Source organism: Aquarana catesbeiana, linkage group LG03 (genome assembly GCF_042186555.1).
Source record: "Aquarana catesbeiana isolate 2022-GZ linkage group LG03, ASM4218655v1, whole genome shotgun sequence".
NCBI classification, from domain to species: domain Eukaryota; kingdom Metazoa; phylum Chordata; class Amphibia; order Anura; family Ranidae; genus Aquarana; species Aquarana catesbeiana.
The window spans coordinates 145,757,735-145,775,504 of record NC_133326.1 but is presented as its reverse complement, the minus strand read 5'-3'; positions in this window follow the sequence as shown (position 1 = coordinate 145,775,504).

The following is a 17,770-nucleotide window of genomic DNA, read 5'->3' as shown; positions in this document are numbered from 1 at the left end:
TGAACTGTATAGAACAGGAAAGGGATATAAAAAAATATCCAAGGAATTGAGAATGCCAATCAGCAGTGTTCAAACTCTAATCAAGAAGCGGAAAATTAGGGGTTCTGTTGAAACCAAACCACGGTCAGGTAGACCAACTAAAATTTCTGCCACAACTGCCAGGAAAATTGTTCGGGATGCAAAGAAAAACCCACAAATAACTTCAAGTGAAATACAGGACTCTCTGAAAACATGTGGTGTGGCTGTTTCAAAAGATGCACAATAAGGAGGCCCTTGAAGAAAGATGGGCTGTATGGTCGAGTCGCAAGAAGAAAGAAATTACTATGCAAATGCCACAAAGTATCCAGCTTATAATACGCCAGACAGCACAGAGACAAGCCTGAAACTTTCTGGCACATAGTCATTTGGAGCGATGAGACCAAAATTGAGCTTTTTGGCCACAACCATAAACGCTACATTTGGAGAGAAGTCGACAAGGCCTATGATGAAAGGTACACCATTCCTACTGTGAAACACGGAGGTGGATAGCTGATGTTTTGGGGATGTGTGAGCTACAAAGGCACAGGAAATTTGGTCAAAATTGATGGCAAGATGAATGCAGTATGTTATCAAAAAATACTGGAGGAACATTTGCATTCAACAGCCAGGAAGCTGCGCATGGGATGTACTTGGACATTCCAACATGACAATGATCCAAAACACAAGGCCAAGTCGACCTTGCATTGGCTACAGCAGAATAAAGTGAAGGTTCTGGAGTGGCCATCTCAGTCTCCTGACCTCAATATCATTAAGCCACTCTGGCGAGATCTCAAACGTGCAGTTCATGCAAGACAGCCCAAGAATATACAGGAACTGGAGGCATTTTGCCAAGAGGAATGGGCAGCTTTACCATCTGAGAAGATAAAGAGCCTCATCCACAAATACCACAAAAGACTTCAAGCTGTCATTGATGTTAAAGGGGGCAATACACGGTATTAAGAACTGGGGTATGTAAACTTTTGATCAGGGTCATTTGGGTAGTTTCTGCTGTGAATATGATTTAAAAATTGTAAACACAGTTCACTGATAATAAATGGTTTTAGCCAAACACTAACCAAGCGTGAAAGAAAAAAGTTTTTTTATTCATATTCTCTGAAAAATGGCCAAGAAATCATAAATTCTGCCAGGGTATGTAAGCTTATGAGCACAACTGTATATACAGTATCTCACAAAAGTGAGTACACCCCTCACATTTTTGTAAATATTTTATTATATATTTTCATGTGACAACACTGAAGAAATGACACTTTGCTACAATGTAAAGTAGTGAGTGTACTGCTTGTTTAAACATTGTAAATTTGCTGTTCCCTCAAAATAACTCAACACACAGCCATTAATGTCTAAACCGCTGGCAACAAAAGTGAGTACACCCCTAAGTGAAAATGTCCAAATTGGGCCCAAAGTGTCAATATTTTGTGTGGTCATCATTATTTTCCAGCACTGCCTTAACCCTCTTGGGCATGGAGATACCCGAGCTTCACAGGTTGCCACTGGAGTCCTCTTCCACTCCTCCATGACGACATCACAGAGCTTGTGGATGTTAGAGACCTTGCACTCCTCCACCTTCTGTTTGAAGATGCCCCACAGATGCTCAATAGAGTTTAGGTCTGGAGACATGCCTGGCCAGGCCATCACCTTTAACCTCTTCCTTAGCTTCTTTAGTAAGGCAGTGGTCATCTTGGAGGTGTGTTTGGGGTCGTTATGTCTGAATACTGCCCTGTGGCCTAGTCTCCGAAGGGAGGGGATCATGCTCTGCTTCAGCATGTCACAGTACATGTTAGCATTCATGGTTCCCTCAATGAACTGTAGCTCCCCAGTGCCGGCAGCACTCATGCAGCCCCAGACCATGACACTCCCACACCATGTTTGACTGTAGGCAAGACACACGTGTCTTTGTACTCCTCAACTTGCTGCCGCCACACACGCTTTACACTATCTGAACCAAATAAGTTTATCTTGGTCTCATCAGACCACAGGACATGACAAAACAAACAATGTCAGCACTCAGTGGGTAATATTAGGTGGACATAGCACTGGCAGGAACCATGAATGCCAGGCAATGTGATGAATAAAAAATTCCTTATGGGTAATGTTGGTGGATCAAGACAAGTTTAATGAATAATCATCATGACATTAAAAAACAAACAAACAAAAAATCTGCATACATGTAATGTATTAAAATAGGTAAGATTAAATGAGACTACGGTATCACTGGGGGTTCCCAGGGGAAGCAAAGAGGAGCTAACGGTGAAACAGTGTAGCTAGGGGGGCATCAATAATCCCTCTACACTGAAGGGTCCTGGCCCGAATGGTGGACCTGCTGGCCGCCATCCAGAACCCACAAGCCAGCGGGTCCACCGATCGGTTCCTGTGAGTGTGAGAGCGATAACACCAAATTTAACACACCTGCTCCCCATTCACACCTGAGACCTTGTAACACTAACGAGTTACATGACACCGGGGAGAGAGGGGTGTACTCACTTTTGTTGCCAGCAGTTTAGACATTAATGGATGTGTGTTGAGTTATTTTGAAGGGGCAGCAAATTTACACTGTTATACAAGCTGTACACTCACTACTTTACATTGTAGCAAAGTCTCATTTCTTCAGTGTTGTCACATGAAAAGATATAATAACATATTTACAAAAAATATGAGGGGTGTACTTTTGTGAGATACTGTATATACATTTGTATTTTTTGTTTTTCTTTTTCTTTATTTTTTTAGGATGTAAAGCATTTATCACTGTAATCTACACGAGCTCTTTTAGTACAAGTATTCATAAAAGGCATGTCAGAGTACAGTTGTTAGCTTGCCAGTCCATTCAATTTTATCATTAAATACTTTCCATTATTACGGGTTTTTTTTGGCAAGCATCCTTTCTAAAGCATAATGATCTTATCACACAAACATGTAGTGAACTGTGACATATGCAGATAGAATATTCAATATTTTATTTATATAAATACATACTGTATTGTCTATGGAAAAACTAAGATTACATATTTTATAGCTTTCCAATATGCATAGAGAAACAGTTTCCAGTGAAAAATTGAGGTGGGAACAGATGGGCGGGAACAGGTGGGAACAGATTCAAAACTTCTGAGACTTTAATGTTTGCTAAAAAAAATTAGACTTTGAAATGACACAAATAGCTTTGTTACATTGTGATAAGGCTAGGGCATATTCAGGTAATAAATCATGAGTGTTTGTGCTAATCTGTTAGAGTAAAAAATAATAATTATACAGTAGAGGACACAGACTGGATTTTCATAGACCCTGGAATATAAACTGGTCCCTTTGAGTAATTGGTCACTGGCAAAGCTTTGTGGACATGCCCCCAGGGTGTACCCCTATATCCGTGTCCTAAGGTGATGGACCTCTTCTCCCTTATGGCAAAATCATTTGCTTCACAAGTTTATTATTTTTCTTTGGATTCTTCAATCAACTCAGTCTTCATATTCAACAATACAAGCCGTGCATCCAGCTCAGTGCAACCTATGTAAAACCTTGGGAGATGTACCTGGATCCCACACAGTGGGAAAGCCCTATAATGTTGCTTTTGGCACTCTATCCTGCCTCGGTGCTCACCTCAAAAGTTAGTGAAAAGCATGTAGTTAGACAGGTCCAGGCCTGTGGTCCATCCCTATGGGACCCAGACCCTGAAGACACAAACAGGGGTATACTCGCCATGATAAGTGAGACCTGGACCTAATTATTATTATTATTATTATTATACGAGATTTATATAGTGCCAACAGTTTACACAGCGCTTTACAATGTATAAGGGGGACAACACAATTACAGTACAGTTCAATACAGAAGGTACAGGAGGGCCCTGCTCGTAGAGCTTACATTCTAAAGGGAGGGGGACCAATTAGCGACCAATGCATGAACATGTAAGAGAGGTTTACCCTGTACTGTTCCGATACCGTAGCCTCACCTATTAAAATAGTTTTCATCTTATATTGAAACTATATGGAAACCGGGACTTGAAAACGATTCAATTCTTCAGTGTTAAACGTTTCAAAATCGGTGGTAAAATTCCAAAATTCAGGGATTATTCTTAGGTGGATGACTAGGTCTCACATCACACCACAGGTCGCAATGGCTGAAACCAGGTGTAAGGAAACCGTGACAAAGATTTAGGCAAACAGTCATTCTGTTGAAAGTCTACAATATACTCAAACTATTCAAAGAGTCTTCGCTTCCCTTGCAATGGAGCAGGTGCCTATTGTAACACTGGTATCTGTATCTGATTCTAGCTCTATCTCAGACACGCAACAAGCGGTCTACATGACCAAGGCAGTTTTCCTGCAACTATGTCTTTCTTGGACAGCTAACAGCTTTAATACAGAGCACACTATCCAAAGCACAAAAGCTCAAAGCAAACTTTCCAGATACAAATCACTATCCAGAGCATAAAAGTGCCACACCCCCACCACCTCTGCCAGAGTGAAAAGCCTCCTCTAGAGGACGCAGACTCTGAGGGGGGGTGAAGAGGACCCAGAGGCAATAGAAGATTTCTCTGATGGTATGGCTTCATGCAACATGCTTGAAAATGTAGATATGCTCACTTTTTCTGCTTGCAAAAGCCTTAGCATTGTCAAAATGATTCTCCTTCATTTCACCTCCACCCCCTGACTACTAAGTGACCTGCTAAGTCAAAAAATAAATTTCCCATTCACGAATAAATGGAATGGGCAATTTATGACAATTGGGTAAACCCTGAAAAGATTTTCACCCCTCAGAGAATCATTGTTGAGCGCTAGCCAATTTCACTAAAAACTGGTCTGCCACAGTAGTAGACCCTGCCATCTCGGTTTTAAACAAGCATCTTACTGTGCCTCTGTTGACAAAAGATTTGAGACATTTTAAAGGCTTTCTTTACACCTGCAGGCCCACCTCTGCAACTGGCTAAAGCTGTAATTTCTGTTTGGCAGACTGCAGCTAAGTGAACTAAGACAATGAACAACTAACAGGATCCTGTCTTCCAGAACTGAACCCTGGCAAGCACTTGCAGATACGGACCCCTGCCTTACTTGTTTTGATGAACTAGATACTAGAACAAGGCATGACACAGATCTCCAGAAAGGCTCTCAATTCTATCCATATGCACAGAATCTTATGACTAAAAGTCTGGACAGCTGAAGCTGCTTGCAAACGTTGGGGCACTTGACAAGTTCATCAAAAATGTCACAGGATGAAAAGTATTCCTCCACATTGGAAGGTTTCTAAACCCCCTTCCTCTGGGGCTTCTACCTCTATACAAAGAAGAATGCCAGCCGCTTTCCTCATTTCATCATTTCACCTTCAAAGCCAAAATTCAATTCTTCCTTTTGGCGCAAGATTTAGAACACAGAACCTTCCACGTGCACCCCAAAACCCTCTGTACAAGGAAGTAATGCCCTCGCTTCTAAAAGTGGAAGTGGGGGGGGGGGGAGGAAGTCTGTTACACTTGGTGAATTACACAATCGGTGGTTTCAAAGGGATACTAAATAGTTTTGCCTATTTTGGCATCTTGCCCAGATGATGTTCTATGGGATGAAACGTGTGTTGGGCGAAACCCACACAGGCGACACTGCCACGCTCCTTTGGAGTTGGAACCTTTGCTGTACAGCTTAAAAATTTTGACTTTTCATGCTCTTAACTTTTTTAACATGTGAGTAGAATGTGTATCGTGTGTTTCCATTAAAGTTTTTAGCCGATTTATACTATATGGCTTTCCTTGCTTTGATTCCATGTGAATATTCAATTATGCATATGGTCGTCATTGCCCTTACTAATCTTGGAGAGAAAGCCTGCTTGACTTATTGGAACCAATGGGTGTGAACTGAATGATCCCGGGGGAAGTATTTATAACAGGGGAATCGGCCTCTGTAGTGGGGTAATTTCAGTCTGGTAAAAGTGCATTTCTTACAATGGTGATGGCTCATGTGGTGACTACATTAATGGAGTAGCACGATTTCTGCACAATATACACGTTTATTTTGTTTTTCTTACTATTGGTTGCCAGCAACTGTGTTTATCATCACTAATTACACCAGTGCGTTTTCTATTTCTGTTTGAAGAATGAGAAAATGAATCTCAAGAAATAATACTCTGAGCCCGGATTCACACCTATGCGAATTAGAGGTGCGTTTCCGCACCTCTAATTCGCATAGCAGGAGAATGTGACTGGCTCCCTATGGAGCCGGTTCACATATCTCCGGGGCGGCTGCGGTGCGCACTGCACAAAAACGCTGTGCATCTTTGGCTGCGTTTCAGGGCCGAATTCAGGCATAGAATCGGCCCTGATTCGTCCCTGAAACGGTGAACAGGGACGCACAGCGCTCCTGTGCGGTGCGCAGCGTATTATGGTGTGAACCCAGGCTAAAGCAGAGATATGCAATTAGCGGACCTCCAGCTGTTGCAAAACTACAAGTCCCATCATGCCTTTGCCTCTGGGTGTCATGCTTGTGGCTGTCAGAGTCCTGCTATGCCTCATGGGACTTGTAGTTCTGCAACAGCTGGAGGTCCGCTAATTACATATCCCTGCTCTAAAGCATAATAAACCACCAGCACCCTAACATTCTCACTCCACCAGATCGGTGGGTGTTTCCTGGGCATTCTGACTTCAAGCCTTTGTTGCCCAGCTTTGCAAGGCCACCACCTGGACTTTAGTTCATACCATCTATAAGTTCTAGCAGATACACAGTCAAGCTTCTGAGTTCTTGCAGCAGCACTCTGAGTTGGGTCTTTTGACCCTTGTTGGCACAATTCCTTTTTCTTTCTAATTCGTTGCTTGTGGGCGTCCCAGTGTGTATGAATATCCAATTTGTGTCCTGTACTTTACAATTGAGAAGAGAAATTTGGACTTACGTGAAAATTCCATACGGAACAGCACAACAGCTGATTTTATGATCAGCTGTTGTGACGGCGAGACGGTGCCTGCACACAATAGCCGACGGAAGAAATTTTTCTGTCAGATTGTGCCTCGTGGAATTTTTAAAGGTGGGCAGTGCTGAAAAAAAATCTTTTTGAAACTATGTGTAAATTAGAGGGTCCTGCAACGAAGCTGCAACACAACATCAAAATCAGCACTGAATCTGTGGCAAATGGCTTGTGTAAGCTAGCTAAATATGCCTGAAAACCCGCCCTTCAGTTGACTAAACACGCCCCGCAAGCGTCCAGGAAGAATAGCAGTAAAGTTTTTTTTTTTGCAGCACTGACCATCTTTAAAAATTCCACCCCCCATCTTTGCAGCACTGGCCATCATTTATAAATCCCCCCAACATGTACAAATCCACCCCTCACCGACATAAACACTCCTCGGGAGCGCAAGGCACAATCTGACAGAAAAATTTCTTCTGTCAGGTATTGTGCGCAGGCGCCGTCTCACCGTCACATCAGCTGATTGTAAAATCAGCTGTTGTGCTGTTCCATACGGCGCATGTACCGTTCGTCCTGGGTACTTCTCGATAGCGGGCACTTCTCATCCTCCATGGCTCTCTGTCCTCCCATTTTTCTGTTCCGTTAGGCGTCCAATCAGGGCGCCTGTACCTTCAGGTGATGGGTATTAGATCTGAGCCTCCTGATTGGCAGAGAGCCGGTTAAGTGTTAGCAACCAAATATTCATTTGCTTTGCTAACACACCTGGGTGAACTGGGTGAATTGCGAGCGCAATGCTCTGTGCTAGCAGTTCACCTTTTTTGAAGCCTATTAGAGCCTATGGCTCTAATCGGGTGCTTCAAAAATCCCCCCTTCCCCGCTGCTGGAATTCAGAGCCTGGCGTCCAAAAAGGGGCCGGATGCCTGATTAGGGGGTGGCTACAGCAGCCATGAATTCATTTATGCAATGCATGATTCTATCCATTTTACACAGAGGGGATGGCTTGAAAGAGGGGGTGGCGCCCGTGCGCTCTTAATGGATGCACCGCCACTGGAGGTATACCCAGGGGTATGTACAGCAAAGCTTTGCCAGTGTCCAATCACCTGAAGGTAGCAGCCTCCAGGCTATTTCCTGCACTGTTCTCCAATTCCTAAATGTCTTGCAGGACAATTTCATGGGTCAGATGGTAGACGCACCAACTAGAAATAAAGCGTTACTAGATCTACTGATTACCAACAATACAGACCTGATCATGGATGTGGAAATACGGGGATATTTAGGAAAGAGCGATCACAGGTCAATTGGCTTCAGTATAAATAAAACACAAATAGGAAACATAAGGGAAATACAAAGACACTGACTTTCAAAAGAGCCAACTTCCCTAAACTATGAACCTTGCTAGAAGATATAAATTGGGATAAAATCTTAGGAACAAAGAACACGGAGGAGAGATGGGTTTGCTTTAAGAGCATATTAAATAAGGGCATTAGCCAGTGCATCCCATTGGGTAATAAATTTAAAAGAGTGAACAAAAGTCCTGGTTGGCTTAATGCCAATATAAAAATGCATATAAAAAGCAAAAGAGAAGGCTGGAGGAGAGCAAAAAAAATCCCAAGAAATTCTTTAAGTTTGTAAACAGTAAAAAAGGGAGGACAGACCATATTGGCCCCATAAAGAATGAGGAAGGACATCTGGTTACAAAAGATGGGGAGATGGCGAAGATATTGAATTTATTCTTCTCCTCAGTCTTCACGAGGGAATCGGGGGGCTTCAGTAACCAAAACTGCAGTGTTCATCCTCGTGACACATCACAGGAAGCACCCTCATGGCTAACAGAGGACAGAATTAGAATTAGACTTGGGAAACGTAACATTAATAAATCACCGGGACCGGACGGCTTGCACCCGAGGGTACTTAGGGAAGTCAGTCAAGTAATTGCCAGACCATTGTTCCTAATTTTTACTGACAGTCTGACTGGAATGGTACCAGCGGATTGGAGAAAAGCCAATGTAGCACCAATATTTAAAAAGGGCCCGAAATACATCCCTGGGAATTACAGACCAGTTAGCCTAACATCAATAGTATGCAAGCTCTTGGAGGGGATGATAAGGGACTATATACAAGATTTTAGTAATGAAAACAATATCATTAGCAGTAATCAGCATGGATTCATGAAGAATTTTTCTTGCCAAACCAATCTATTAACCTTCTATGAGGAGGTGAGTTGCCATCTAGATAAAGGAATGCCCGTAGATGTGGTGTATCTGGATTTTGCAAAAGCATTTGACACAGTTCCCCATAAACATTTACTGTACAAAATAAGGTCCGTTGGCATGGACTACATAGTGAGTACATGGATTGAAAACTGGCTACAAGGGCGAGTTCAGAGGGTGGTGATAAATGGAAAATACTCAGAATGGTCAGGGGTGGGTAGTGGGGTCCCACAAAGTTCTGTGCTGGGACCAATCCTATTTAATTTATTCATAAACGACCTAGAGGATGAGGTAAACAGTTCAATCTCTGTATTTATGGACGATACTAAGCTAAGCAGGGCATCAACTTCTCCGCAGGATGTGGAAACCTCGCAAGAAGATCTGAACAAATTAATGGGGTGGGCAACTACATAGCAAATGAGGTTTAATGTAGAAAAATGCAAAATAATGCATTTGGGTGGCAAACATATGAATGCAATCTATACACTAGGGGGGCAAACTCTGGGGGAATCTAGGATGGAAAAGGACCTGGGGGTCCTAGTAGATGATAGGCTCAGCAATGGCATGCAATGCCAAGCTGCTGCTAACAAAGCAAACAGAATATTGGCATGCTTTAAAAAAGGGATTAACTCCAGGCATAAAAGTGGTAATGTTCCCACTCTACAAGATTCCGGTCCGGCCGCACCTGGAGTATGCTGTCCAGTTCTGGGCACCAGTCCTCGGGAAGGATGTACTAGAAATAGAGAGAGTACAAAGAAGGGCAACAAAGCTAATAAAGGGTCTGGAGGATATTAGTTTATTTATTTATTTAAGGTACTTATATAGCGCCGTCAATTTACACAGCGCCTTACATATACATTGTACATTCACATCGGTCCCTACCCTCAAGGAGCTTACAATCTAACATTAGTTATGAAGAAAGGGTGCGAGCACTGAACTTATTCTCTCTGGAGAAGAGAGACGCTTGAGAGGGGATATGGTTTCAACTTACAAATACCATACTGGTGACCCCACAATAGGGATAAAACTTTTTCGCGGAAGGGAGTTTAACAAGACACGTGGCCACTCATTAAAATTAGAAGAAAAGAGGTTTAACCTTAAACTACATAGAGGGTTCTTTACTGTAAGAGCAGCAAGGATGTGGAATTTCCTTCCTTAGGCGGTGGTCTCACCTGGGGGGCATCGACAGTTTCAAAAAACTATTAGATAAGCACCTGAACGACCACAACATACAGGGATATACAATGTATTACTGACATATAATCACACACATAGGTTGGATTTGATGGGCTTGTGTCTTTTTTCAGCCTCACCTACTATGTAACTATATATATGGAATATTCGTGCCTGCAGTAGCAGGGTGGTTAACTCTCCCGAGGACATTATATCTGAGCTGGCATCCTTCTGTGTAGACCTATATGGGTCGAGGGAGGCCTACTCAGATGGGGACCTAGCTAACTATATGTCCACTATTGATTTACCCTCTTTGTCTGCTAAGGCTAAACAACAACTAAACGCCCCATTAACACTAGAGGAACTACAGGTGGCGGCCTGGTCTTTCCCCACCTGTAAAAGCGCCCGGGGAGGAGGGCCTCCCTATGGAAGTATCCACTCAATTTAGCGAACTACTGCCAAAGTTGTTAGAGGTATTCAATGCATCTCTTGAGGAGGGTAGACTTCCTGCCTCTATGGCCAGAGCAAATGTGATTTTGTTGCTTAAGCCAGGGTAGGATCCGGTTGGCCCAGGCTCCTACAGACCTATTTCACTGCTTCAGTGCGATGTAAAAATCCTTGCAAAGGTCCTGGCTCTTTGGGTCAATGGGATAATATTCTCCATTGTCCACCCAGATCAAGCAGGCTTTATGCCGCATAAGTCCACAGCTACCAACCTTAGGAGACTCTTCCTTTACATGCAACAATAGGGGTCACAGGACTCTTCTCTCTCTCAATGCCAACAAGGTATTTGACAGTATCGGCTTGAGGTATCTGTGGGCGGTGCTATCCAAGTTCGGCTTCGGGGACTGGTTTATTGCCTGGATCAAGTTGCTATATGCTTCCCCACAGGCGACCATTAGGGTGGCAGACAGGATGTCACATGCTTTTGCCTTGGGCAGGGGAACACGACAGGGATGTCCGCTGTCTCCCCTGCACTTTGCAATTGCTATAGAACCATTAGCAGCCTTGGTGAGGCCAGCACCAGGTCCATGGGTTCCAGTATGGTGCTCTGCATGTGGGAAAGAGACCTGGGGCAACTTACAGGAGATCAGTGGGAGGAGGCCCCGCAGTCCATATCTACTTGTTCTTTGAATGTGTTTCTCAATATATTATACTAAGAGCGCACTACACCCCGACAAAACTCCATAAAATGGGCAGACTAGTGGACCCTCTGTGTGGTTGGTATCGACAACACAGTGGGGATCTCATACATCTCCTGTGGCAATGCCCGAAGCTCCACTACCGGCCTCCTGGATAACGCATATGGGAAAAACCCTTATTATGGACCGATATATATATACCAGCACATGTATAATATGTTTTGATCTGTAGCTACTGCAACGTTAACTCAAATGTGTAACAGTCATTGTTCAAAAGTTATGGCTTGTGCATTGGAAGTTATTTAATATGTTCAATAAAAACCTATTTGATTAAAAAAACACTATATATGCAATATATGTCTTACCTTTACTGCTGTAGGTCGGCTGGCACCTGTTGTTCCACTAGCTTGTGTTCAGCTCTGCTGCACTCTGCAGCTATGGGTGTCCCCGACCTCACCTGTTGCTTAATATATAATTCCTTCCTGCTACTTCCTGTCCAAACCCTCATGTGCTTCTCTATTTTAATCCCTCTCAGACCACTTTCTGGTTGCTTGAGCAACGCTTGTTTCTGAGCTCCCTGCTTGTAACCTGCTTTAACCTGACCTGCGACTCGGCTTGCTCTGATTACATTGTCTGCAGCCCACCCTAACCTTGGCTCGCTATCCGGCTCTCCTTTGCTTCATCCATCCATCCTTGTCTGACAGAGTCTTCTGGTACTTCCCTAGCGAGCAGGGTGAACCCGGGGGTCGTGACCTGGGGTCAGCACGCAGCTAAGCCCAAACCCTCGTGAGGGGGTCCCTGGCAGAATACCGGCTGGCCCTTAGACTCCACACCCTTAGGGATCCCATGTCACCTGCTCGCCCGTGGGCTCACTGTAAGTAGTACCGTGACAATATACAGTCAAGTCAAAATTCCTTTTATTGATTTTTTTTTTTTTATGTTTTTGGCCAGCTTGAAGTTATACCCTCTGTCAGGCTTTATTTTAATAAAGATTTTATAAATGAGAATTACAGGTACAAAGAGTAGAAAAGTACAAAGGTGGCAAGGTTCAGATAACATCTGTCAGGTTTTATCGTTGTCTGTATTTTCATTATATTTCACCTTTACCTGTTTCAGAGACATATCAGGGGACGAATGGCAACAAAACCAAGTTAGATTTCCCTAATGTTGTGTTGACTCTTTGCAAATGTGAGTGCTCTTAAATCACTTTAACTCCTTCGCGTCCGCGCTATAGCTGAATGACGGCTACAGCACGGACCTACTTTGCCAGGATGCCGTCATATGACGTCCGCCCTTTTGCACTCTCCCTGAGCGCCCCCTGCGATCACAGAGTCAATGAGACTCGGCTGATCACAGATTGGAGTAAGGGGCCGATCCCGGCCCCTTACCACGTGATCACAGCTGTCAGCCAATGACAGCTGATCACGTAATGTAAACAGAAGATCGGTAAGCGTTTTTTTTTTTCTGTGAAAGGGACATTGGTCCCGAAGAGGAAGAGGCACAGCCACATAATCTGTGCCCACCAGTGCCGCCTGCCAGTGCCACCAATCAGTGCCACCTATCAATGTCCACCATGCCACCTATCAATGCCCACCAGTGGTGCCAATCAGTGCTACCTATCAGTGTCACCTACCAGTGCCCATCACTGCCACCCATCAGTGCCGCCCATCAGTGCCACTCATCACTGCCACCTCTCAGTGCACACCAGTGCCACCTATCAGTGCCAAGTGCCACCTTATCAGTGCAGCCTATCAGTGCCCATCAGTGCAGCCTCATCAGCGTACATCAATGAAGGAGAAAAATTACCTGTTTGCAAACTTTTATAACAAAATAGAAAACTGTTTTGGTCTTTTTTTCAACATTTTTGGTCTTTTTTCGTTTTTTTTTTAACAAAAGATAAAAAACACAGCCATGATTAATTACCACCAAAAGAAAGCTCTATTTATAGGGAAAAAAAATACAAATTTTATTTGGGTACAGTATTGTATGACCACGCAATTGACATTCAAAGCGTGACAGCGTTGAAAGCTGAAAATTGGTCTGGGCAGGAAGGGGGTTTAGGTGCCCAGTAAGCAAGTGTTTAATAAAAGCTTGTACATTTTATGGATTCATGCTATGAGAGCCTTCCTTCTTTTCATTCGATCTATATGCCTGATTGGGATCTGGATGTGAGGACCCACTGAGAGGAGATCTCACTGGGAGCCATCATCTGGGAGTCCACTGGTCCAAAGGGATCATGAATAACCATAGCAGCTGGTTATATAAAGACCAGCCATTAACTCTGGTGAGTTAATTTAGGGTGATTGGTTTAGGATATCACTGGGTGTCACTTTATTGTTTGGAATACAGCACCTTTGAACAAGATTCATCACTTTCCCTTTGAGCTTTTTTTTGGGACTTTTTTATTTTTCATTTTTTATCACTGAGGACAATGTTTGATTTTTCACTTTATGAATTTCATTTTGATATTTTTTGAAAAATATATTGTATTGTGGTGCACTACACCAGCACTTTATTTTTCGCATGTATTGCACATTATATTATAAACATATATATATTTTTATCTTTATTTTTTTTTGGACACGTTTTTTCTGCATAGATGTTTTTACAACACTATTAGGGTGGCGATCAATAGGATTAGGCTTTGGCCAGCGCTGCTTTCCTTTTTCTATGGTTTACTACTGTTTCTGATAGTGGATCAAAATCAGAGCAGCAGCGGTTTATAGTTTTCTTTTATACTATTGTTAGTTTACAGTCTCTAACACTACCATTTGCACTGTGATACTTACTTTCCTGATATCAGGAAATGAAAGTCTCCCACAATATGTTGTTACGGTTATATGAATTCCCCTTACCTGACAACTTTCAACTTTTGGACTCCTCCTATCATTTCTGTGCTTGTGACAATTGGTGAACAATATCTCCAACAGGGTGAAAATACAGCAGTTAACATGAGGTATTGAAAACATTTTTGAGCTTAACTAAAATATGGCCACACAAAGGGGCCTGCTTATTTATAGACTGACTCCTGAAGAACTATAACCCAGCATCCACTTCCACTATTTAGTAATATCACAAGAGGTCCAATAGGGTGCAGCGCCTTCTTCTATCCTCATCATAGCCTGAGAGTGTCTTTTTGTGGCTCTTATTGTTTGAAGAACTGGAATAGGGATTAAGGTGAGCCTTGTGATACCCAGAACTAGTTCAAATTTGGTTGTGGACAATATCTTGAATCAGTAACATCTGCAGAAAAGGCTTACAGGGTAGAAGCAGAGTTTTTTTTTCTCAGAAAATAGGTGCAGGAATTCTCCCTCCCAGCCCAAATCCCCGCCCACAACCACGCCTAAACCCCACCCCAAACTCCACCCCCAGACACACCTTCCTTAGAGGACAGAAGTACAGTGGCGTCAAATAACTGTAATAAGTGAGGCCTTAGAACTGCGTATCACACATGGTTCAGGAATGTGTAACACACAGAGTACAGGACTCAGGACTTTATAACACACAGGGCTCAGGAGTGTGTATTGTGCAATTGTGAGCAGTGCATATCACACAGGGTGCAGAAAAAAAAACAGCAAACAGGATAGTACTTACATTCAATGCGAAGCGTCCCTTGTTTTCAGAAATATGGAGCATATAGCCCTGTGCACAGAGTGCAGGGGTCAGGAATATGTAAAATAGAGCTCAGCACACAGAGAACAGTGGTAAAGTGTATAATATGCAGTCCAGCATACAGAGTGCAGTGCTCAGGGGTATGTAATGCAAAACCCATTGTACAGAGTACAGCATTCAGGAGTACCATATCGAGGCCTTTAATATGTAACATACAGCACAGCACACAGAGTATAGCGGTTCTGAGTATGTAATGTACAAGGTGTTACAAAATTCACACCACTGGTCCCTGCACGCTGTGCCATACATTACATACTCTTGGTCACTAAGGCTCCATTCACACTAGCGCGTTTTTTGATGCATTTTGCATTTTGCAGAAATGCACGGGAATTTTTTAACATGGGTTCCTATGGAACATGTTCACATCAATGCTTTTTTGTTTCTCTGCATTTTTGGAAAGGGTCGGGGACTTTTTTCATGCAAAAAGCAGCGTTTTGCATGTAATGGATTTCAATGGACAAGCATCAAAAACGCAAGTGCACCGTTTTTGCAGCGTTTTTGCAGCGTTTTTGATGCGTTTTTGATGCGTTTTTGCCGTTTTTTTTGTTTTGTTTTTTTTTAATTTTTTTTTAATTTTTTTTTTAGACTGTAAAAAAAAAACTGTAAAAAAAAAAAAAAAAAACGCAAAACGCAAATCGCGGCAAAAACGCCGCAAAAACGCTGCTCAAAAACGTGGCAAGCATGAAAAAAAAACCTCCAAAAACGCTCAAAAGCAACATGCATAGGTGTGAATCGAGCCTAACTCTGTATGCTTTGACCCCTTTCACACTGAGGCACTTTACATGCGTTTTTGCTCTAAAAATAGCACCTGTAAACGGCCTCTTCTGCAGCACCAGTGAGAAAGCCAGAGTGCTCTCATACTGGGGCGGTATGCTTGCAGGACAGGAAAAAAAAAAGTTCTGCTAGCAGCATCTTTGGGGGCGGTGAAGGAGGGGTGTATACACCCCTCCTCCACCGCCCCTGCCATTGAAATGAATGGGCACCGCTTTCAAAGCGCCTTAAAAGCATTTTGAAAGCAGCGCTAAGTGGTCGCTTTTAACCCCTTTTTAACGCCTTCTTGGAGGTTAAAAGCACCCCGCTAGTGGCACTAAAGCGCTGCTATAACAGCGGTAAAGCGCCACTAGTTTTAGCATTTTACCACTAATGCCCACAACGCCCAAGCGTGAAAGGGGTCTTACTGTTCCCCAGCAAATTTCCCTGGTCTTTCCCCTCAAGTATCCCCCCAAAAGTAACCATCAAATCCTCACTTGTGCTTATCTCTTTGCTAACCTCTGTGTCCCCCATTCACACCTAACCTCTGCAACCCTCATCCACAGCTCACCTCTTCTTTCCCGGTCCACAGCTCCACTCTGCACCCCTATCCGCAACTCACCTCCCCCCATCACACGTCTCATGTCTGCACCCCTCTAACTACAGCTTACACCCCCAGTCCACAACTCACCTCCGCACCTCCATCCATATTATCTCTGCTCCCCTTCTGCACCCCCATCTAAAGCTCACCCCGATCCACAGCTCTCACCTTTGCCACCCACCTCTACACCCCCAGCTTCCCCTACAGCTCTCACCTCTACACAACCTCCCCTTCTTTCACAGTTATGCTTTCACTGTGAATTCAGTCTCTGGAGGGCTCTCTCTCCCCCCTCCCCTCCGTTTTTCATCTCACCTTTTCCACTGCTGTTCCAGTGCTCCAGTCCATGTTTTATGTGCAGGGCTTTTCAGACGATTGAGAACTGTAGCTGGGGCGGAGTTTCGGGGCTTCTCTGCTCTCTGCTCTGTGCTACAGTGTGAGAAGAGGCGGGGACAGAGGCTGCTGCTAGAATCAACACAGGCAGCCGTGCTGTGACCTGAAAATCTCAAAAGGCAGCAGCCCTGTGTGCACAGCGCTAGTGTGAGATACATGACAGGTCAGAGCAGAGAGGGCTGCCTGTCAGAGGTGCCGGAACTGCGTTCCGCCAAGTTCCGGCAGAAAAAAAGCCCTGCGTAGAAGAATATGAACAATTCAGCACAGGGGGATCTCACTCTGGAAACAACCTTGGCCAGTAAATCTGGAACAGTCTCTCTCCAGGATTTCTCTCAGGCCTCTACTCACTGTGTCCCTGTATGATAGTTGCCAACAGTCACGATTTTGGCAGGAAATTCACAGGTTTCAGACCCATGTCTCCTGCTGAGGATGTCCTGGGCGGAATCCCAAAAAATCGTTTTTGTCCAGGGGCTGACTGGGCCGGAGTGTCTGATCCCCCCCTAAAAAAAGTTCCACAGCTCCGCTGTTACCTGGAGTCAGGAGTGGGTGATGGAGGGACAGGGAGGGATGTAACAGTCAGCTAGTGGCTGAAGAGGTAGCAGGGGGTGGGCTTGCCCTGCATCCTAGCCAATGGTTGCCCTGTGTATTATTGGCTGTCCGGATAGAGCGGTGTAACCGTGTTACTGAGGGGAAGAACAGCAAAAACAGGTGAGAGAAGACATTCCCGCACACACTATTATATTATACACAGCACACATTCCTATCATATAGAAGAGACATGGCTGCTACCTGTACACAGCGACACTCATCCCAAGAATGTCACACAGGATACAAAGTCCACCAAGCTGTACACAGCCAGTCCTGGCACTGACCCCTAGACACACCCACACCGGACACTGAGCACTCATCACCTCCTGTCTACA